This window comes from Phocoena sinus, chromosome 2 (genome assembly GCF_008692025.1).
Source record: "Phocoena sinus isolate mPhoSin1 chromosome 2, mPhoSin1.pri, whole genome shotgun sequence".
NCBI classification, from domain to species: Eukaryota; Metazoa; Chordata; class Mammalia; order Artiodactyla; family Phocoenidae; genus Phocoena; species Phocoena sinus.
Window position 1 is genome coordinate 95,096,517 of NC_045764.1, and position 14,907 is coordinate 95,111,423.

At 37.0% G+C, this 14,907-nt stretch overlaps 1 long non-coding RNA gene across 1 annotated transcript in view; it reads left to right on the forward strand.

Moving 5' to 3' along the window:
- The window catches only part of LOC116749252, a 236,051-nt gene extending 221,352 nt beyond the window's left edge, over window positions 1–14,699 (forward strand). The window contains exon 3 of the long non-coding RNA XR_004348549.1: window positions 14,612–14,699. This is a non-coding gene — a long non-coding RNA (uncharacterized LOC116749252). The remainder of the gene's footprint in view (window positions 1–14,611) is intronic.
- Window positions 14,700–14,907: the final 208 nt, after the last annotated feature.

The following is a 14,907-nucleotide window of genomic DNA, read 5'->3' on the forward strand; positions in this document are numbered from 1 at the left end:
GCTCGACTTGATTTACGGGTAACGGCCAGCTCATTAGGCGCACTGGCCTAAGGAAGCCAGTCGGCTGTGGGAACAAATGTTTGTGTAGCTCTGTGGTGCCCACAGGGCTGTTTGCAGCTTGGGGGCTGGAGCACAAAGCGGGCAGTGATAAGGGGCTCTGGAATCCATTCCTGGCTCAGAGAGCGCTAACTGCCCAGGAGATTGATATCTAGGGTGCAAAGGCTAAAAAAATTAGATTAATTTAGCTCAGCTGTACTCGCTGAAGGATTGGGTTGCAGCTGGTGCTGAAACGTTAACGATCAGACCTCAGAAATCAAGGGGCAAGTCTCAAGTTGGAAGGAAGGGAATAAGATGGATTGCCTCTCAGCACGCCCACTCCCCAGGAAAAGGATAGCCTACAAAGGCAGCCCGGCATTACAGATAAGCCCATGGAACACCAGTGAGAAAGTAAGTTGTGTGTTCCTTGGGATGTGGCATTGGAAATTGGGAGCACTGTCTTCTAACCCTGGGAGAGTCATAGGGACAAACTGCTTTAAAAATAGTCTCAATTTGATCTCTTCCTCCAGAAAATAAAACTGAACAATAACAAATATTTTGAGGTAAACTGAAAAACAAGTAGAATCTCTGAGCTCTAGTATTTTGTTATAAAATATTATTTCCAATATCCCTGATTTTATGATTGTTTCTGTGGCCCTGACTCTTTGTCTTCCAAGTTTTTCTCCTTAGAAATTATCTTCACCTCTAAGTTTGCCTACAAAGGTTCTTCACCCTTGCAGTTGGTTCCTAGGTGGAAAGTCTAATAGACTTCAAATTCCACATGAAGTACAAGAAATAAAACATTTTTTCCCCACCATAAACCCATTGCTCTGGGCTACTTTTTAAGGGAACAACTCTTGAGTATACTCTTAGTAAATTATCAACTCTTTTCACCTCATTTGGTAAGGTTCTTTTTAAAAGTTCCCATTTATTAAATACCTGCTATGTGCCAGGCACGATGCAAATGCTTTATGTGAGAATGATTATCCCCATTAATACATGTTAAGAGTAAAAAATTATGCCACTTCCTTTCTCCAAAGTGTACAGGTTTAGATGATAAATTTTGTGCTCGCCCTACATATAATTAATTCAGAGATTAGAGTATGCCTGTGTCATTAACTCAGTGTTCAACCAGTGTTGAAAGAGCGACCCCTGTTAAGGTCCAGCCTATGACATTGACCATGGAAAATGGAAGGAGCAAAATTTCGACGGGTGCAGGCCCTCTCCTCTGAATATTTTCCATTCAGATCGTGAATGCTGTTTTGGGAATAGATTGAGGCTGACACAAAAGAGATCATGAGTTTTAGAAACAGAGAATGGTAAAAAGTGTACCTCAAAAAAAGGCAGGGTCTTTTGGGGAATGCCCTGTTGTGTAGTGGAATAAAGACTTACCTGAAAACTAGAAGACTAGATCCCAGTTCTAGCTCATTCATGGACTAGTCCTATGATCCAAGGCAAATCACTTCTTCCTTAATGTTCCCCGTTTGTAAAACATAGACATCAAATGAGATTACATACAGAAAATTTCACTGAAAATTATGAAGCCTTAAACCCATGAAGAAATTATTTTCCCTAGTTCTACATCTCAGAAAGATCGTGACATTTTCAAAATCACGCATCTACTGAGTAGAGAAGGAGAGAACCGGCACTCATGTCTCCCAATCACCAACTCAGTGTCTCCTCTGTCACATACTCCACATCCCTGCATAACTGGTAACAGTCCAGATCCTTAATGGAACTCAAAGTGAAATCAAGGAAGAGCCACAAACCACTGTTTAAACAGAGCTACAAAATCAAACATTTATAGACGGCAAAATTAACATTCTTGGCTCAAGTTCAGTAGCAAGCAAAAGGTTGCACAACCAGAACTGCTTTGACATAGAAGTTCATGGGATGATGGTCCAGGGATAATAGGAGGTACATTATCTCTCAGAGAACAGGAATCTCATTTAAGTGGCCCTAATTTCAACCAGCGCAGAAATATAAGAAGGAAGACTTCTGCCCAAAGGCCACCAGTGGTAGCAAAAAAGAAGCCTTTATTAACCTTTAAGCAAGCTGCACCAGTAGAGTTGTAGTGCAGAAACCAGAATTTAGAACAGGAATTATAAACCCAAATGCCTGGAAGAATGGGAAATTGCATAAGTGAACTAAATGGGCTGGGGGCAAGAGACATCAAAGAGTGTTGAACTGTGGTGAATTAGAAAGAATATGCATGTCAGTACTCAGCTTTCGCTAATTGCAGTCATGTCAGAATGGATGACCAGTGTGTTTGATCTAACAATTTTTCAAGAAAATACAGAAATTGGGGTTCTTATGTGAATCCCCCACTTTTTTTTAATGCTTACAAGAAATTAAAACCCTTTTCAGGCCAAACAAAACATGGTCTCTGAGAATCATTTTGTGACCATTGTTTTTGAAGAAGGAGAGGAAATAGAAGAGCATTAGAATTAAAAGAGCAAGAAATACAGCATGGATTACCAAGGTTTGGAGTTGGGTGAGGAAGGAATGAGGATGGGAAGTTCCAGGAGGAGTAACAGCCAAACCCAGGTTGATTTTCCCACAGGCATCCATGTCCAACTGTGACAATGAAGAAGCTACTTTAATTTCAACTTTAATGACTCACTTTTTTTTTTTTTTTTTTTTTTCGGTATGCGGGCCTCTCACTGTTGCGGCCTCTCCCGTTGCGGAGCACAGGCTCCGGACGCGCAGGCTCAGCAGCCCTGGTTCACGGGCCCAGCTGCTCCGCGGCATGTGGGATCCTCCCGGAACCGGGGCACGAACCCGTGTCCCCTGCATCCGCAGGCGGACTCTCAACCACTGCGCCACCACGGAAGCCCTAATGACTGACTTTTGCAGTTAAGCTATCTGGCCGGTGAGCCAAGCCAGTCAGAAAAGCCAAGAGTTGGCATTGGGTATGGCAGTAAGATAAAAAATACTGTTTTCGGGCTTCCCTGGTGGCGCAGTGGTTGCGAGTCTGCCTGCCGATTCAGGGGACGCGGGTTCGTGCCCTGGTCCGGGAGGATCCCGTGTGCCGCGGAGCGGCTGGGCCCATGGGCCATGGCCGCCGGGCCTGCGCGTCCGGAGCTTGTGCTCCGCAGTGGGAGAGGCCACAACAGTGAGAGGCACGCATACCACAAAAAAAAAAAAAAAAAAAAAATATATATATATATATATATATATATATATATATATATATAGTTTTCTACTTCTCAGCATGGCCATGCATGTTTCTGTTTAAGTAAATCTCACTGAATGAATGGAGGAAAATGGAGCCCACCAAAGACTAACCTGTCACTGACCAAACTTAAATATGCTATTATTACTTGGTTAAATCACTTAAAAAACAAAACCAATATTCATTCCTCTAATTTTATGACCAATGTTATGCTTTCATTGTTTGCAGCTGAGCCAAGTAGTATACTATAATTATGTTTTCTTTTTGCTAATTTTTCTCCTCTGAAGTAATTAGCTGCCTCGATTTTAGTAGTTTTGTTTTTATGGCCCTATTACTAATTTATTCCCAAACTTCTGTTAGAACTTTAAAACTCTTCTTATATGGCATAGTGACTCTGGGTCTGCTGGGCAGCTGTTCTCCTAGGAGTTCACTGGGGGAAATTAACCTGGGTTTGGCTATGCTACTCCTCCTGGAACTTTCCATCCTCATTCCTTCCCCACCCAACTCCAAACCTTGGAGATTGGGAGTTCCTTTTGCTTTTCGCCTACATTGGACCTCTTAGGTTGCATGTCCATCTCTTTTACCTTAACTCTTATAATAGTGGAGGAGAACTTCTTCCTGAGAAAAGGTATAGATAGGGTGGTCAGTATTTTAGATTTTTTATATTGGAAATATATTCATTTTCTTATATTTGACTAACAGTTTGTCTAGGTATAGAAATCATTTCCCTTCAAATTTTGAAGGTATTACTTTAGTTTCTTTTAGCTCCTGGTGCTGCTTTGAGAATTCTGTGCCATTCTGATACTGACCTATTTATTTGATGTGCTTTATTTCTCTGGGTGCAAATACTATTATTTTTATGCCGGTGTTCTAAAATTTCTAACTTCTAATTCATAAAGTCTGACCCACATCATAAAGTTTGGTTCAGTTTTGAAGATTGGAAAAAATAGCAAGTCAGATTTGTCACTTATTTCACTATGGATTACAAAAAAACAAAAAGAGGGTTGGTTACAAAATAGAGAATCTCATGTTAGCATAACTGTGTCATCAGTCTGGTGGGTCTTTTTTTTTTTTCTAATTTATTATTCTGAACACTTACTGGGCCCTTTTAATCTATGGACTTTTCTCCTTCAGTTCTAGGAAATTGTATTTTATTATTCATTTGATAATTCCTCACCTCTGTTTTCTCTTTATGAAACTCCTTTTAGTCAGATGGCACATCACATTCTTATAATGCTCTAATTTTTAAATTATTTCCCTCTTATTTTCTACTCTTTTCAAAAAATTCTAGTTTCTGGATTTCCTTAACTTTATCTTCTAAATCTTCTATTGAATTATTCATTTCTACTATTCTTCATTTCTAATAGTTCATTATTCTCTGAATTAAATATATTATGTATTATATATATTATACATACACACATACCCATATTTAAGATATGTATATAAGGTATGATATATATTATATAGTAATATCAATTATATAATACAGATATCAATTATATTAAATATATAAGAAAGATTAATATCTAATATAATTACATTATATATTATTATAAAATAATATGTAAATATATTGTGTAATATATAATTTAGAAGGGTAGATAGATGATAGCTACAGAGATTGATTATGCCAAATATTAATTTGTATACCTGCAGCTCAGTGCTTATCTATGGACCCTCCTTCTCCATCAGAGAGTATCATCTTTTGGTCCACTTTTTCCATTTCATGTATTTTCAGCAAGGAGCCATTTTTGGTGGGTCCAGTCAGAAGACAGAAAGGATAGGCTTATTCACTGAATTTGCTTTTCCTTACATCTGGGGTATTAGAATCCTATTGGTTTTTTTCACTTGCCAGCACTGCTTCTAGGAATAAGGGCAGAGCTTCATTCACTCTGCTATAATGCTCTGCTCATGAGAATTCTCTGTTTCTTTCCTTAGCCACCAATGTTTTCGTTATGAAAGTAGATTACATGAAAACTTCAAATTTTGGACACTTTGTTTTGCTTTGTTTGTTTTGATTTGGTTTTAGGGTATTACGGTTAGAAGTTTCCATCAGAAAACTTGAATCCACGACCTTAATACAGCTTCTAGGTGCAAGTGCAACTAATTATCTTCTAATTTACCATTTTTGCAAGATTTAAAAAGATATTAAAATAGAGTTATTATGAATAAAGAATAGTTGATAATTTTATTTGAGTTGTTCCTTTCATTTTATCACTTTAATCATAGGAAAAGCTTATGCATTAGACTTCATGGAGAAGATCTAAGATCTGTACTTCAATATTAATATTAGTGTGAGGTAATGTAGCAAACACTTTTAATGGATTGAATCTATGCATATATATTATGTATAAAATGTACACAAAAATATGTGAAATCTTCAATCTGTCTTAATTGTTTTTAATAAAAAAGACATAAAATCTTTAAAGGCTAGATACATGTTTTCTTCCTAAACTGGACTATATCATTCCTGTCTAGTGGTTCATAAACATACTGTGGAGCTGTATTTTGGATTAAACTGCCCAATAACTAAAAAAAAAGTGTTTAGTCAGAAATTGTAACTCCACATAAAGAAGAATAAGAAAGTTTTAAATTGCTTTTAACGGGCAGACTAAATGGAATCTTTAAAAACTGCTGCATCTTTAGAAGTGACCAGAAGTTCTCTCTGAATAACTTCACTGACTTCTGGTGTTTACATTGTCTTTTAAATGCTGGCGTCCATTCTTTCAAAACGATGAGGACGAATAGAATGAGAAATATTATAGTCAGAAGGTAATTTTATTAATTAGGGTTCTTGCTTATCTAGACTGTATCAAGAAGTCTTTTGTCCTAAGATGGTGTTTTCAAAATTACAAAACAAATAAGAGCTTTAAAAATACCTTTTAGTTTTTCAGAAGGTTTCATAGAACATAGAGTCACAGGGTTGGAATCATAGATAGCTAAATCACCAATCCAATGCTTAAATTCCTTAGTGCCAACTAATTGGAGATAATTTTCCAAATTCTTGGTAAAATTTATGTTTTCCAGAAAACACATACTTGTAGGCATTCACAGAAAATATGTGTAAATATATATTACCCTGAGTACATATCGTTCTAGAATGATTTTGTTTTTCTGTGTCTTATGATTCATAGTGGTGGCTTGATTTAAATATATGAATGTCAGGGCTGCCCCTTCTCTGACTTTGGGGCTCCAGCCTGCATTGCCGAGAGTCTGCTGTGTTTCTCGCTGATAGTGGTACACAAAGAAACAAAAATAAAAGATCACTTTGTAAACATCCAGGTGAACTTCTTCAAATCATTTCTAACTGGCTTTCCAGAAGAAATCATATTGAATTAATTTAGATTTATAGCTGCTACTTTAAAATATTTCTCTGGTAGTAGGTGAGCAACACTTTCTAAAACCAACAGGTAGAAACAAAAAATTGTTTTTTGAGAGAAGAGAAAAAAGTCCACTGAGCAAGTACTGCTCTGTCCCTAAGAGAATGGACTCACTACTCCGATGGCCTCACAATTAAGCATCTTCAAAGGAATAAGAAGTCTGAGGAAATTTACTATATATGTGGTACATTTTAATATGCATTGGTGCATTATGGCTTTAATCTACTGTGGAGTATTTTCTTTGTGCAGAGTTTATGGTACTCTCCTACACAACAAGGAGAACAATTCAGAAAGTTTTTCAGAATCAATGTTAAGTGTGATTTTTATTATAATCCATGCTGAGGTAGATATAATTTCTGTAAGACTGTTTTCTAAGTTAAAACACATATAAAAGGGACACAAATATTTGATTCGAATTATTATACATAAATTCCCTTTGCTGATAATATTCAGAAATGCATCTAATAAAGTGAAATCAAATGTATTTTACAGTATTGTGCAGTTACGGTGCTGTCAGGTAAAAAAAAATAGCTTGTGATTTAACTTAAAGGAATAGTTTTTTTAATCTGTAAATGTTACCAAATTTATTTTGCTTCATTTTTAATTGAAATATAGTTCACTTACAATATTATGTTACTTTCAGGTATATACCAGAATGATTTGACATTTACATACATTATGAAATGATCATCATGATCAGTCAAGTAACCATCTGTCCCCATACAAAGTTATTACAATATTATTGACCATATTTCTTATGTTTTATATTATATTGCTGTGCCTTATTCATTATATAACTGGAGGTTTTTACCTCATAATCACCTTCACCTATTTCCCCCACCATCTACCTGCCTCTCTTCTGGTAACCACCCATTTGTTCTCTGTATCTATGAGTCTGTTTTCATTTTGGTTTGTTTGTTTGTTTTGTTTTTTTGGATTCCACATATAAGGGAGATCATATGGTATTTGTCTTTCTCTAACTTAATACATTTAGTATAATGCCCTCTAGATCCATCTATGTTGTCACAAATGGCAAGATTTCCTTTTTAATGGTTGAGTAATATTCCATTGTGTTATATATGTGAGTGTGTGTGTGTGTTTATACATACACACACCACACCTTCTTTATCCATTCATCTATCGATGGACACTTAGGTTTTCTCCATATCTTGGTTGTTGTAAATAATGCTGCAGTGAACACTGGAGTGCATATAACTTTCTGAATTAGTGTTTTATTTTCTTTGAGTAAATACCCAGAAAAGAAAGTGCTGAATCATATGGCAGTTCTATTTTTAACTTTTTGAGGAACGTCCATACTGTTTTCCATAGTGGCTGCCCCAATTTACAATCCCACCAACAGTGTACAAGGGTTCCCTTTTCTCCACATCCTCACCAACACTTATGATTTTGTTGTCTTTTTGATGATAGTCATTTTTACAAGTGTGAGGTGGTATCTCATTGTGGTTTTGATTTGCATTACCCTGATGATTAGTGATTTTGAGTGTCTTTTCATGAGTCTGTTGGTCATCTGTATGTCTTATTTGGAAAAGTAACTATTCAGCCCCTCTGCCCATTTTTTAATTGGGTTGTTTATTTTTTTAAGTTGAGTTATATGAGTTCTTTGTATATTTTGGATATTAAACTCTTATTAAACATATCATTTGCAGATATCTTCTCCCATTCAGTTGGCACTCTTTTTGTTTTAGTGATGGTTTCCTTTGCTGTGCAAGAGCTTTTTAGTTTGCTGTAGTCCCATTTGTTTATTTTTGCTTTTGTCTCCCTTGCTTGAGGAGACATATCCAAAAAAATATTGCTAAGACTGATGTCAAACAGTGAGCTGCCTATATTTTCTTCTAGGAGTTTTATGGATTCAGCACTTACATTTAAGTCTTTAATCCAGTTTGAATTTATTTTTGTATATCGTATGAGAAAGTAGTCCAGTTTGATTCTTTTGCATATTACTGTCCAGTTTTCCCAATAACACTTTTCCCTGCATAGTCTTGCCTCCTTTATCATAGATTAATTGACCATATAAAGCATGGGATTATTTCCGGGGTCTCTATTTGCTTCCATTGATCTGTATGTCTGTTTTTGTGCCAGTACCATACTGTTTTGATTATTGTAGCTTTGTAGTATAGTTTGAAATCAGGGAGTTTGATACCTCCAGCTTTGTTTTCTTTCTCATGATTGTTCTGGCTATTCAGGGTCTTTGTGTTTTCATATAAATTTTAGAATTATTCTAGTTCTGTGAGAAAGAAATGCCATTGGTATTTTGACAGGGATTTCGTTGAATCTGTAGATTGCCTTGAGGGAGTATGGTCATTTTAACAATATTCTTCCAATCCATGAACACAGTACATCTTTCCATTTGTTTTTGTTGTCTTGAATTTCTTTCATCAATGCTTAAAGTTTGCCAAGGATCAGTCTTTTACCTCCTTGGTTAGATTTATTACTAGGTGTTTTATTCATTTTGATGCAAATGTAACTGAGATTGTTTTCTTAACTTCTCTTTCTGATAGTTTGTTGCTAGTGTATAGAAATGCAACAGATTTTTGTATAACAGTTTTATATCCTGCAACCTTACTGAATTCACTGATGAGCTCTCATAGTTTTTTGGTGGCATCTTTAGGATTTTCTCTATGTAGCACCACGCCATCTATAAACAATGACTGTTTTACTTCTTTCTAATTTGTATTCCTTTTACTTCTTTTTCTGTCTGATTGCTGTGGCTAGAATTTCCAATACTATGTTGAATATAAGTGGTGAGAGTGGGCATGCTTGTCTTGTTCTGATCTTAGAGGAAATGCTTTCAGCTTTTCACTGTTGAGTATGACCTTGGCCGTGGGTTTGTCATATATGACCTTTATTATGTTGAAGTATGCTCCCTTTATACATTGAAGTATGCTCCCCCTATATCCACTTTGTTGAGAATTTTTATCATAAATTGATATTGAATTTTGGCAAAAGCTTTTTCTGCATCTATTGAGATGATTATATGATTATCTTTATTCAATTTGTTGTTGTGATATATCACATTGATTGATTTGCAGCTATTGAACCATACTTATATCCCTGGAATAAATTCCACTTGATTATGGTGCATGATGCTTTTAACATATTGTTCAATTTAGTTTGCTAATACTTTGTTGAGCATTTTTGCATTTATGTTCATTAGTGATATTAATCTATAATTTTCTGTTTTTGTGCTGTCTTTGTCTGGTTTTGGAATCAGAGTGATGCTAGCCTCAGAGGATGAGTTCAAAAGTGTTCCTTCCTCTTCACTTTTTTGGAATCATTTGAGAAGGATAGATGTTAACTGTATTTTAAATGTGGTAGAATTCTCCTGTGAAGCCATATGGTCCTGGACTTTTGTTTTTGGGGAGTTTTCTTTCTTTTATTTTTTAAATAATGGATTTAATTTCATTACTGGTAACTAGCCTGTTCATATTTTCTGTTTCTTCCTGATTCAATATTGGGAGAGTATATGTTTCTTGGAATTTACCCATTTCTTCTAGGTTGTCCATGTTATTGGTGTATAGTTGTTCACAGTAATATTTTATGATCCTTTGTATTTCTGTGGTGTCGGTTGTAACTTCTCTTTCATTTCAGATTTTAATAATTTGGGACCTCTCTCTTTCTTCTTTATGAGTCTGCCTAAAGGTTATCAAATTCTGTTTATCTTTTCAAAGAACCAGTTCTTAGTTTCATTGATCTTTTCTATTGCTTTTTAGTCTCTACTTCACTTATTTATGCTTTGATCTTTATTAATGTTTTTCCTTCTACTAACTTTCAGTTTTGTTCTTTTTCTAGTTCCTTTAGATGTAAGATTAGTTTGTTTATTTGAGATTTTTCTTGTTTCCTGAGATAGGCTTGTATCACTCTAAACTTTCCTCTTAGAGCTGCTTTTGCTGTGTACCATGGATTATGGAACGTTGTGTTTCCATTCATTTGATTCCAAGTGTATTTTTAGTTTCCTCTTTGACTTCTTTGGTGACTTGGTTAATAACATATGGTTAGCCTCCACATGTTTGTGTTTTATGCATCTTTTTGGTAGTTGATTTCTAGTCTCATAGCATGGTGGTCAGAAAAGATGATTGATATGATTTTAATCTTCCTAAATTTACTGAGACTTGTTTTGTGGCCCAGCATGTGATCTCTCCTGGAGAATGTCCCATGTGCACTTAAAATTTGTGTTCTGCTGCTTTTGGATTGAATGTTCTATAGATATATATTAAGTCTATCTGGTCTAATGTATCATTTAAGGCCAGTGTTTCCTCTTTGATTTTCTGTCTGGAAGATCTGTCCATTGATGTACGGGGAGTGTTAAAAGTACCCTACTATTATTGTGTTACTTTCAATTTCTTCCTTTATGTCTATTAATATTTGCTTTATGTATTTAGGTGCTCCTATGTTGGGTGCATATCATATATATTTACAATTGTTATATATTCTTGTTGGATTGGTCTCTTTATCATTATGTAATGTTCTTCTTTGTCTCATTACAGTTTTGTTTTAAAGTCTATTTTGTCTGATATATTTATTGCTATCTCAGCTTTCTTTTTGTTTCCATTTGTGTGGAATACCTTTTTCCATCCCCTCACTTTCAGTCTGTGTGTCTCTTTAGGTCTGAAATAAGTCTCTTGTAGGCAGCATATATATGGGTTTTAAAATTTTTTATCCAGTCAGCCACCCTATGTCTTTGATAGGAGCATTTAGTCCTTTTACATTTAAAGTAATAATTGATAGGTATGTACTTACTGCCATTTTGTTAATTGTTTTCTTGATGTTTTTGTAGGGTTTTTTTTGTTCTTTTCTTCTTTTGCTCTCTTTTCCTGTGATTTGATGACTATTTTTAGTGTTATTCTTGGATTTTTTCTCATTTTTGTGTGTGTATCTTTTATAGGTTTTCAGTTTATAGTTATTAGGAAGTTCACATATAACAACATATATATGTATATGTATATGATTATTTTAAATTGATGATCTCTTAAGCACAAATACATCCTAACAACCCTGCATCTTTATTCTCCCCACTCCCTGATGCTTACTGTTTTTACATCATATTTTACATCTTTTTGCTTTTTGTATCCCTTAACTACTTATCATGGATATGAATTATTTTATTACTTTTGTCTTTTGATTTTCCTACCAGCTTTATAAGTGATTGATACTTTATTGTATGTTTGTCTTTACAAATGAGATTTTTTCCTTTCATAATTTTCTGTATTTGTAGTTGTGGTCTTTAATTTTCCACTTAGAGAAGTCCCTTTAACATTTCTTGAATGCTGGTTTAGTGGTGCTGATGTCTTTTAGATTTTGCTTGTCTGTAAAACTCTTTATCTCTCCTTCAAACCTGAATGATATGTTTGCTTTGTAGAGTATTCTTGGTTATATGATTTTTTTCTTACATCACTTTGAATATATTGTGCGACTCCCTTCTGGCCTGTTAGTTTCCCCTGAAAGTCAATTGAGAATCTTATGGAAGTTCTCTTGTGTGTAACTAGTTGCTTTCCTCTTGCTGCTTTTTAGTATTCTCTCTTTATCTTTCATTTTTACTATTTTAATTATAATGTATCTTGTGGCCCTCTTTGAGTTCATCTCTTTTGGCACTCTGTGCTTCCTGGACCTGGATGTCTGTTTCCTTTCCCAGGTTAGGGAAGTTTTCAGCTATTATTTCTTAAAATAAATTATCTGCTTTTTTTTCTCTGTCATCACTTTCTGGGACCCCTATAATGTGAATGTTAGCACACTTGATGTTGATCCAGGGGTCTCTTAAACTATTTTCATTTTTTTGATTATTTTTTTCTGTTCAACTTGGGTGATTTTCACTACTCTGTCTTCCAGATCACTGATCCATTCCTCTGTATCATCTAGTCTACTGTTGATTCTTTCTAGTGTATTTTTTGGTTTCTCACTCTCTGATAAAATTCTCAGTGTTCATTCTCCCAAGTTTGTGGAACATCTTTATGATTATTACCTTAAATTCATTTTTTTAAATTAATTATTTTTGGCTGCATTGGGTCTTTGTTGCTACGCATGGGCTTTCTCTAGTTGCAGTGAGCAGGGGCTACTCTTTGTTGCGGTGCGCTGGCTTCTCATTGTGGTGGCCTCTCTTGTTGCGGAGCACGGACTCTAGGTGCATGGGCCTCAGTAGTCATGGCATGTGGGCTCAGTAGTTGTGGCTCGAGGGCTCCAGAGTGCAGGCTCAGTAGTTGTGTGCACGGCTTTGTTGCTCCACATCACATGGGATCATCCCAGACCAGGGCTCGAACCTGTGTCCCCTGCACTGGCAGGCAGATTCTTAACCACTGCACCACCAGGGAAGCCCTACCTTAAACTCTTTATCAAGTAGATTGCTTATCTCTACTTTGTTTAGTTCTTTTTCTGAGGTTTTGTCTTGTTCCATCATTTGGAACATATTCCTCTGTCTCTTGGTTTTGCCTAACTCTCTGTGTTTTTTTTTCTATGTATTAGGTATGTTGGTTATGTTTCCCGAGCTTGAGGAAGTGGCCTTATGTAGGAGATGTCTTATATGACCCAACAACATGCTCCCCTCTGGTCACCAGACCTGTATGCTTTAGGTGTGCCTCCTATGTGGGATGCATGGGCCTTTCTAGGGTGGTGGGCCAACTACTGCAGGTACAGTGGTTGACAGGGCTGACTTCTGGCCCATTTGGCTGCCAAGCCCTGCCTTGTGCAATGGCTGCTGGCCCACTGGTGGGTGAGGCCAGGTCTGGCATGGCTGGCTGTGCAGCCTGGGAGGTCCCAGAACGGGTGCTGGCCCACTGGTAGGTGAGGCTGGGTCCCAGGGCAGCTGGCTGCCTGGCCAGGGAGTCCCAGGACTGGTGCTGGCCCACTGGTGGGTGGGCATGCTTCCAGTGCTAATAGGCTAGAGAGAGGGCTCTAAAATGGTGCTTGCCAGCACCAGTGTCCTTGGTAGGACAACTCCCTAAACGGGCTGCCAACAGTACCTGTGTCCCCAGGGGGCATCCCAGTTGCCTCCTGCCTCTATGGGAGGTTCTCCAATATCAGCCAATGGGTCTGATCCAGGCTGCTTTCAAAGTACTGCCTCTGCACTGGGATTTGGAGCGTGTGAGATTTTGTTCCTGTCCTTTGAGAGTGGAGTCTCTGTTTCCTACAGCCCTCCAGCTCTCCTGTACACAAGCCCCACTGGCCTTCAAAATCAGACATTCTGGAAGCTCTGTGCAGAGCTCCTGAGCTGGGGAGCCCGATGTGGACCTCAGACTCCTAGCTCTATGGGGAGAACCTCTGCAACTGTGATTATCCTCCCATTTGTGGGTCACATACTGAGGAGTATGGGCCCTGACTATACTGTGTCTCTGCCCCTCCTATCCATCTCATTGTGGTTCCTTCTTTTATCTTTAGTTGCGGAAAATCTTTTCTGCTAGTGTTCAGGTCATTCTCCTATAGTTGCTCTATTAATAGTTGTGATTTTGCTGTGCCTGTTGGAGGAGATACGCTCAGGGGCTTCCTGCTCCACTACCTTGGCCACACCTCAGGGCAGCTTTAAGGTAATTCATTAAAAGTGTATTGTTATACACTTCTCTTTCTCTGTCTCTTTGTTTAACTCCTTCTATGAAATTTAAATTGTTTTACTAAGTTATAGGTAGATTTTTCCTTTTCAATTGACCGTTGCTATTATTGTCTCTTCACAGATACTATATTTCATTGGGAGATGGGAACAAGTATAACAATCATGTGACTAGATAGTTCTTTTTTGAAGAGGGTATGAATACCTAGAGTTAAATTTGATTGGTTAATAATACTTCTCTCTCTGATGAATAGATATTTCTATCATTCTTAATTTTTTTATCTATTAGTTAGGTCTTTTCAGTGATTAACTTGTATACCCTTGTGACTTATAATGTTTTACCTTCACCTAGGTAATACGTAAGACTTATAAAATTGTTGGTATTTTTCTGATCTACTGATACAAATGCTGTAAATGCAGTTTCTCCTGCACCTCTGATTCATGAATTTGTGCTTTGTGTCACAGGATGCCAGAAGCCCACCGGACCCAAAATAATATTAAAGACATCCAAGGAGAACATCTCTGAATGGGGCGGCAAGATTTCTCAGGACAGGTACACTGTCCTGTTTCTTCTTGTTTCACTCCTGCACCTCATCATGAGGTATGCATGGACTGTTTAGCTGGTTGAAGAGGATTATGATGGCAGTGGGAGGAGGCATTAACTTCTGTTTACATGAATACTGACTCGTAGGCATCATGAACTTCATTAGTACCTCTGTCTTCCCGGCATAGCCCTGTAAATAGCCAGTGAGCCATGGTGA